This window comes from Saccostrea echinata, unplaced genomic scaffold, assembly GCF_033153115.1.
Source record: "Saccostrea echinata isolate AGI-Se365-2 ecotype Australia unplaced genomic scaffold, CSIRO_AGI_Sech_v1 ptg000033l, whole genome shotgun sequence".
Lineage (NCBI taxonomy): Eukaryota > Metazoa > Mollusca > Bivalvia > Ostreida > Ostreidae > Saccostrea > Saccostrea echinata.
The window spans coordinates 12,126,086-12,135,146 of record NW_026889782.1 but is presented as its reverse complement, the minus strand read 5'-3'; the positions used below and the strand labels follow the sequence as shown (position 1 = coordinate 12,135,146).

Below are 9,061 nucleotides of genomic sequence, written 5' to 3'. Positions count from 1 at the left end.
AGTTTCAAATATTTTACACTTAAGTAGCTGCAGAACTGTAGCTCTCAGAAAAAATATATGTTGACAGACCAGAGAGCTACAGTGCCACCCATTGAAAAAACTGTATATTTATTGCGCACAAAAAAGTGCGCTCGGTTCTGAATTAATTCTTCGAAATTCTTACCTCAATTGAAAAAAAAGCTACATTTCAAAAAAGTCCTTACTCCTCTATAACTTTCGTAGTTTACACTTGTACTAAGTGCGTTGGACCGAATTCTCGTGAAGACCAAAATGGCAGTATAAATAGGCAAAATTTTCAATGATTTCAATTTCAGGGCCAGGAGGGCTGTTAAAAACAATTATAAGGAATGTTTTATTGTGGAAACAGTGAAAGAATATGTTAGAAACACACGTTTAGTAATATTTTGAGATGACAGTTTTAAAAACACTGAGAAATAAATCGAGAAACAGCGCACAAAAAGTGCACAATAAATATACAGTTTTTTCTATGGGTGGCACTGTAGCTCTCCCGTCTGTCAATATATATTTTTTCAGAGAGCTACAGTTCTGCAGCTAACACTTAAGATGAAAAATAAACAAAATAATTCTTCTAAAATAGTTTCTTGCAATTGACCCCATCACTCAACTACTATTCTCTAAAACTATCTGTACATTATACCTAAAGCCTCCGGCTTGTGCACCATGTGTCAAACCCTGACTACTTTTTAAGAATAGTGCATGCAAAATACAACACTATTATATAAATATGCACACTTCATGAGTTCCCTAGTTCATTGAATAAAGGTACACATACCTTCATTTTACATTTAAGGACATACGCAAAATACCTTACCTACTGATAATTTTTCAAGATATTCTAAATTTAAACTTATAATACATGTACCATATAACATATTTTTAAACAAAAAATCAGCATGCATTTCCAGGGATTTTGAAAAGATATTAAAGTTTGAAAAATTTTGCATTATTCAAAGAAAAATGTACAAAAATTACAAAACATAAATTCCAGATTTTTTTTATCAAAATTGTTTTAGAAGAGATTTACAAATCCATATATAGACAATAAAAATATTGCACACAGGTCCTTCATTTAGTGGAACTCTTCAACTCCAGGGAAGAACCCAATAAAGTGCAAACTACGTTGCGTATGACCTTAAATGCCCGTTTATATAAGAGAAAAATAAATTAAAGAACTTGTTCTAATTAAAATAATGAAAAAAAAATCCTTATTTAAGCCTTTAAGTTTAATTTTTAATTAAGAAATTTGACAGATGAATAAGAAGAGTAATATACAATATAATACTTCTTAAATTAATTCTCTTGGTTCCATTCATTAGATATTCAATATTCGAGTCAACACTCTATACATGAATGAATTATCAAAAGTTTTGTCCTTAAAGTTTTCAATGGATCCACAGATCATGAGGTGATGTCTCCTTTTATGTGTATGTATCTGTGTACACTGAAAAAAAGGAAAGTCGCTGTGTGATGAAAAGGATAAACCAGAAGTCTCTGATGAGACTGTAGCTCTCCTGGTCTATATGTATAACAAAGAAAAAGTAACACTTGGATTTGAAACTTTGCAACAGACAGCAATAAATAGAATTATGTATCTAAGTGTAGTCTACTTGTGTGCCACATTATATTGAAATCATACCAAAATTGTAGGTAGAGTAGCGTTTTAAAGGAATTTTACAGAAATTTCTATTTTTAGTAACCATGGCAGCACCGTGCATTGAAATGTACCTTAGTGCAGTCTAAGTTATATTGAAATCAGAATAAAACTGTAGGAGGAGTAGTGTTTTGAAAAATTACAAACAGATGGACAGCTAGACAGACAGACAACTAGACGCCATGGACAGACAGACAGACGGACAGCTAGACGGATGGACGAGGGACACCTTCCTATCCCATAAGCTCTTCTGGTCTCTGACCAGTAGAGCTAAAAAAAATATCAAATTTGATTTTTTTCAATCTTAAAGAAATAAAACTGCAAAATTAAATTGTAAATGGTTGGTTGCGTACTAATTATTCAAAGTAGTTTTTGTTGTATGGTTTGAAAAATTTTATTATTCATTCTCTCTATTTTCACAAAGAATTACCTTTGCATTTCTTGTATCTACAAGGGGGACAAATCTTCAAGTGGTACATGTACACTATATGTCAGCTACTATACCTTCATTTTCTGTTAAAGAAAAAAAATAGAATAAATCATACAATACCAATTACATGTATAATAACAAAGCATGGATTAAATTTTTCACTAAAATTAGAAAATGAATTGAATATCGATCACTCAAATTTCTCGATCCAGCCAAAATGACTGACGCTAAAATTTACCCCTACTGAGGTCGAAGTATAAAAGTATAAATTATTTTTATCTATCAATATACCATAAATGAAACTTTGTGCATGTTCTGCATTCATTTACCGGTATCTGTATATAGTAGTTTTATGCCCTTGAGAATTTTTCATGATGTCATGCCATAATATTTCCATGTCTGTTTTTTTTCTCAGTGGTAACTCTTTGAAAGTTAGCGGAATTGATTTCTTGATAATTCTATCAGAATGTAAATTAGGCAGGTCGATAGGTCAGGAGCTAAGAAGGCCTAATATGCATGAAAATCTCGTGCGCACCTTTCTCTGTGTCTGACGCTAAGGAGGCTAAATATGCATGTAAATCTCGTGCGACTACCTTTGTGTTTGACTTCAGTGGGTGAGGACTATTGAAATTGGCATGGGAGTCCTTGTGTAATTTAAATCTATGTCTCCATTAACATTGCAGGTTATCCTGCAACATTCATGAGAATGCGGTCTTTATTTCTTAAACATCCAATATCCTATCAATTCTAATAAAAAATCATATTATTAGTAATAAAGCTAGAACTTTTTTTTATTTCATTTCCAATTAATAGAAAAAATATTTTTACAAATAAATATGTAAAATAAAAAAGTCCTAGCATTTTTGTCTTTTATAATTTACTTACACATAAGCATCTACATGATGTATATTTTTTCCCCTCAAAAGAACATGAACATAACTTAATAATGATATTCCTAAGTATGTATTCATGGTATAAAAAATGAGTTTAGCAGTATAAAGATTGATTTTTCACTCAAAGTTTTAAGACTGTTTTTCAGAGATTAAAAAAAAAAACATTGATTATATCAATAATCATGTGGGTACATGTCCTATGTAGACTTCAGAGGATCAACCAATTTTCTAACAGAGAATTAGTAATTTGATATTTGGATACTTCCAAACAATATAAGTAGGAGTTTTGGGGGTTATTAATTATGTCCATCATGACATGTACTATAAGCACTGACCCCCCATATCTCAAAATTTATCTTGACACCAAAAAAAAAAATAGTACTTGCAACACATGCAATGTTTGTTAATCCCTAGTACACTACAGTAGTAGGGTACTTTTAACCATGTCTGAGAGAAGATAATTAATTTTCTAATCAGTAATGCTGATGACTGTGATCAAGATACTTATAAATTGTAACTTGCAAATTTTAGACATGACAGTATAATTTTTTAAGTACAATCATCAGCTAGTGTACACATTGAGAATATTCGAACGAACGAATACTAGCCTACAACGTTGTCATTGAGGAAATTCGAACGAAAGAATAATATTCCGATGTGTATAATTTTCTGACGATTATTTACTTTGTTAACTTGTATAATGTACTACTGAATAACCCCATCGACTGCTAGCTCTGCAAACACTTTACAGTGACAGAAATTCATAAGATTGTTTCATCAGTTAACGAGGAATCAGGATGATCTATAGATCTTTAGACTTCAAAAAAAAAAGAATCTATGAGCCATGTATTAACATGCTTTAAATGAAATAAATAACAAATTCAATAATTCTAGATCTACTTACAAAAATAGAGCAGGTCTTCGTCATAATTTTGTTTACAAACATCATGTGGAAATTCCAATATCCTCATAATCTTGTCGCCGTTTTTTTTTTCTTTGGTTGGTATTGGGTAATTCTAGGAATATAATGCATCCGTCTGCACAGAATTTTTAAGAAGTGAATCCATAGATAGAATATTACTGCTTCTTTTTATTTATTGGTTTATCTTTTTTTAATTTAAACAATGCATAGTTCACGAGAAAACAAAGAAATGAAATAAATTATCAGGCCTATTTTTTTCAGATTTTTTTTGTTGTTGTTGTAAATACTGCCATGGGTAATAATGGTAATTAAAATGCCCAATACCAAAAATATTAACATTTTATATAAATGGGACATCATCATGATCATTGAGAACATGATAAGAAGGAGGAGGGGTAGTGGACGGGTGGGTAGTCTCTCTGTATCTCTAAAATAAAAATTAATGTTTCCCTTGAAAAGTCAAGAAAATTTTATTTGCATGGTCAGTGGGATATTCAGTACAAGTTTAAAAGTCCAGTCAGTACATAGCCTCAATAAAGCCCCTTCTTCTTCTTTTAATTCACGACATTTTGATATATTGTTAACTTTCTATGATGTTCAAAATTGTATCATTCACCAACAATCCTTCATGTGATAATCAATAGTAACCTATAAATTTTTGTCACTTCAAATCCCATTTTTGTGAAACGTAGAATGAAAAATCAAAAGCTATACGAGCATTCATTTTACTTTCATAAACATGATTCAAGTTTATATTTTCGAATTTTTTGACAAACGTTTGTTTGTATCATCTGTCCTTAAGGGGGGGATGCAATTTTATATTAATTGTTTGCTATCAATTATGAACGATGTAAAATTGTTTGGATTTAATTTTTAAATTGAAAATGAAAAAAAAAATTATGACTTAATCCAAAGGTTTAGTAAAAGCATGGAGTTCGTTTTTCATGAATTTCTATTGTAGATTTATTTGTTAAATCGACTTGCTGTGTGTTAATATCCCTTGTGTATGTTTTGTTAGTTCCAAGCAAATTGTGACAGTTTTGCTACCTGGGGAAAACAAAAGACTCTTAAATGCCTCTAGGTATATACATACATGTATCATACCCTATGGAGATCTGGGGTGAAGATATTGGTTTCTTGGAAGTTAGCAAGGGGGGGGGGGTAGGTTTAACAGCAGACTTAAGTTGCTTTATTAGTATTCAAACATTTACTGCAAGATTAAGAAAAACAGGTAATACAACAGAAGTTGATTATTTTTCTGTGAAATCAAACTCAGATGACAAATATCAAAAAAAAAAAAAAAAAAAAAATCAGATTGAGCTTAACTTGGGATCGACACCCCCGTCCAAAAATATAGTCCCGTCCAAAGCTAAAGCGTTTAGAAGTCAGCAGAGTCAATATCTCGAAGTGGGTCTTGTGACGCATTTATGAATATGTCCTATTATTGTTTTTTATCGATAAAATAAAAATAAATCATTTATAAAATTATAGCTTTAACTCTAGCTTAAAGAATATCTATGTCCGATCTAGGACACTATAGCATAATACGATACTCTTTACAGAGTTATGTCCCTTTCTAGAATGAAAGTTATAGATTTTAAATACTTATGGTCTTTACGTTTACGTGATTTATTTTTTTCATCTAAACAATAATAGCCAATGTAACTTTTATTTTAAGAAACTTTGGACGAAAAGGAATTTTTTTTAAAGTTTAGTAGAAAAAAATGACAATTTATAGATCCTTGATTTAAATTATAGTTAATAATCAAAGCGGTCCCCTTAGGACTGTTGGTATATAAAGAAGATAATATGTTACTCTACTATATAACTTCAATCACCTTGTTTTAATGTTATCCTGTAGATCACATTCGCATCTAAAAATATCTTTCGTGGAAGACCAAACTGATTAAATTGTAAATAGTAAAAATGAATAAAAATATATAATTTGATATTTGAAAGTTAATGATGTACCAAATGTAAATTCCGTGTGATAAGTATACACATATACTTAACTTTCCTATCAATAATCTTGTATTCAAAGTGTACAAACAGTACAATTCAGATACTAGATGCAGGACTTGTGAAATAAAACAAAGGGCTAATTGCAGCCATATGTCTGCCGATAAGGCCACTGTTGTTTAATTTCAAGTCTATTTCAGGTTTTTTTTTTATATACATGTATTGAAATCTTACGAGATTGTACAAACTTAGCACTGCACATCAACACCAAATACAGAGTAAGAGTGGAAAGCTAACGACTCACACATTTTATCGTTATTCAGTAAAACAAAAAATAAAATTAAAACAATTTTAAAAAATCAAGCAGAAGAAATGTTGCCCCCATATGCAGACGTCTCTTTTACGCTACGAATATTATGCAACAAAATTATAAAAGTTGCTTCTATAAATTCTTCATCAGTTGAGCCCACCTCCTTACATGTACCCCACCCCATCTCAAAAGAGTACTGAAATTGCTTCCAAAGGCTTGATTGTATTTCAGTATCTTTGATTTGCTGAAGAATTTTCAAGAGATCTAGAGTAATTTATTGATTCTGGAAAATCTTATAATAATGTTGTAAAAGAGTGATCAGATTGAAATCATTGAATGGATTCCAATTTCACACCTTTGAAAATATATTGTAAAATTTAGCCTGAAGGGAATATTCTCACACCTTTTTTTTTCCCAGAACTTCAATGTAAACAGTGATATACACATATATTCAACAATTCATCTCCACACCGACTGATGATGACTCGAGCCATTTCCTGTTTATTATCAATTTGTGTATATACTTTGTTTTGGAGTACCTACTCTAAAAATTATTTTAAAACATTTTCCAAGAAAAAACAACAACATTTTAAAGTGTTGATTAATGGACATACAAAAATATGTATAGTTATAGTTTTTTTTACTGCAAAACAATGAAGATGACAATGGCTAATAATTAGTAAATATAGTTAACCTTGTTAATTAAGTTTAGGTAACAACATGTTGGACTAATTATGTTGTTAGTGCTATTATCACATGAAAACAGTTATTGGTATCTGTTTCAAAAAAAAAAAAAAAAAAAAAAAATCAAAATACATGTATTTGAATGTACACATGAGTCTTCATGGTTTGCTCATTCAAAGATCTGTTGCAACTCATTTTCATAATTAAAAAACCATCATTTATTTAACATTTTATTTTTTTCTTATTTAACAGATTAAAAATATATATTCATAAAATATACTTTTCTAACATTTCAATTTAATTTTACCAATTTATATATATGCATACATATAATATGACCTTTCCTATTACAATGCATTCAGTACTGTCTTTTATGGTGCAGATTACAATCACTTACAGAATTTAGACTCAATTTACCAGAAATTGTATTTTTCATTTCATAACTAATTGTTTGGGAAATTTAATGATAATAATAAGTGTATAAATTAAATGAAGAATATCTAACTGTGCCATATTTCATCGTAAGTTTTTGTATGAAGAAAAACTATATAGGTATACATCTCAGCTCTTTGATTCATTCCTTGAAAAAATTATCAATATAATTACAATCCTTTAAATTTAAAAATGACCCAAAATTTAAAGTTATACTGATATAGAAAAGAGTAGAAATTCTGATATTGTAAAAATTAAGACTTCAATTTTCATAGGGAACATTTGCCATGTTAATTAAACTCACCTAATCATACTGGTGTGTTCTCTTGAATGGCTATATATAACTTTTTTTATTTCTCAATGAAATTTTGCCAATTTGATATTATTTTGCTTGCAATAGCATGTACTTTCTAAATGTAAAATGATAAATTGTAAAAGGACTGAAATTTTCATAGGGAGAATCCATCATCATATTATACTCTGTCAATCGTACTGGTGTGTTCTCTTGAATGGCCATAACTTTTTTATTTCTGAATGAAATTTTGCCAGTTTGATATTATTTTGCTTGCAATAGCATGTACTTTCTAAATGTAAAATGATAAATTGTAAGAGGACTGAAATTTTCATAGGGAGAATCTACATCATATTATACTCTGTCAATCGTACTGGTGTGTTCTCTTGAATGGCCATAACTTTTTTATTTCTGAATGAAATTTTGCCAATTTGATATTATTTTGCTTGCAATAGCATGTACTTTCTAAATGTAAAATGATAAATTGTAAAAGGACTGAAATTTTCATAGGGAGAATCCATCATCATATTATACTCTGTCAATCGTACTGGTGTGTTCTCTTGAATGGCCATAACTTTTTTATTTCTGAATGAAATTTTGCCAATTTGGTATTATTTTGCTTGCAATAGCATGTACTTTCTAAATGCCAAATGATAAATTGTAAAAGGACTGAAATTTTCATAGGGAGAATCCATCATCATATTATACTCTGTCAATCGTACTGGTGTGTTCTCTTGAATGGCCATAACTTTTTTATTTCTGAATGAAATTTTGCCAGTTTGATATTATTTTGCTTGCAATAGCATGTACTTTCTAAATGTCAATTGATAAATTGTAAGAGGACTGAAATTTTCATAGGGAGAATCCATCATCATATTATACTCTGTCAATCCTACTGGTGTGTTCTCTTGAATGGCCATAACTTTTTTTATTTCTGAATGAAATTTTGCCAATTTGATATTATTTTGCTTGCAATAGCATGTACTTTCTAAATGTCAATTGATAAATTGTAAGAGGACTGAAATTTTCATAGGGAGAATCCATCATCATGTCATATTACTCCGTTAATCGTACTAGTCTGGTGTGTTCTAATGAATGACCATAACTTTTTTATTTCTGAATGAAATTTTGCCAATTTGGAATTAGTTTGCTTGCAATAGCATGTACTTTCTACATGTAAAGTGATAAATTATAAGAGGACTAAAATTTTCATACGGAGAATCCATCATCATGTCATATATTACTCGTTAATCATACTAGTCTGGTGTGTTCTCTTGAATGGCCATAACTTTTTTATTTCTGAATGAAATTTTGCCAATTTGATATTATTTTGCTTGCAATAGCATGTACTTTCTAAATGTAAAATGATAAATTGTAAAAGGACTGACATTTTCATAGGGAGAATCCATCATCATATTATACTCTGTCAATCGTACTGGTATGTTCTCTTGAATGGACATAACTTTT

At 29.9% G+C, this 9,061-nt stretch overlaps 1 long non-coding RNA gene across 1 annotated transcript; it reads right to left on the bottom strand.

The window, feature by feature from the left end:
- Positions 1-1,225: 1,225 nt before the first annotated feature.
- Positions 1,226-4,004, bottom strand: LOC133198986 (uncharacterized). The gene is made up of 3 exons (XR_009722701.1): positions 3,900-4,004; positions 2,103-2,185; positions 1,226-1,462 (listed from the first exon to the last, which is right to left on the bottom strand). It is a non-coding gene; the product is annotated as an uncharacterized LOC133198986 (long non-coding RNA).
- Between the last annotated feature and the right edge of the window lie 5,057 nt (positions 4,005-9,061).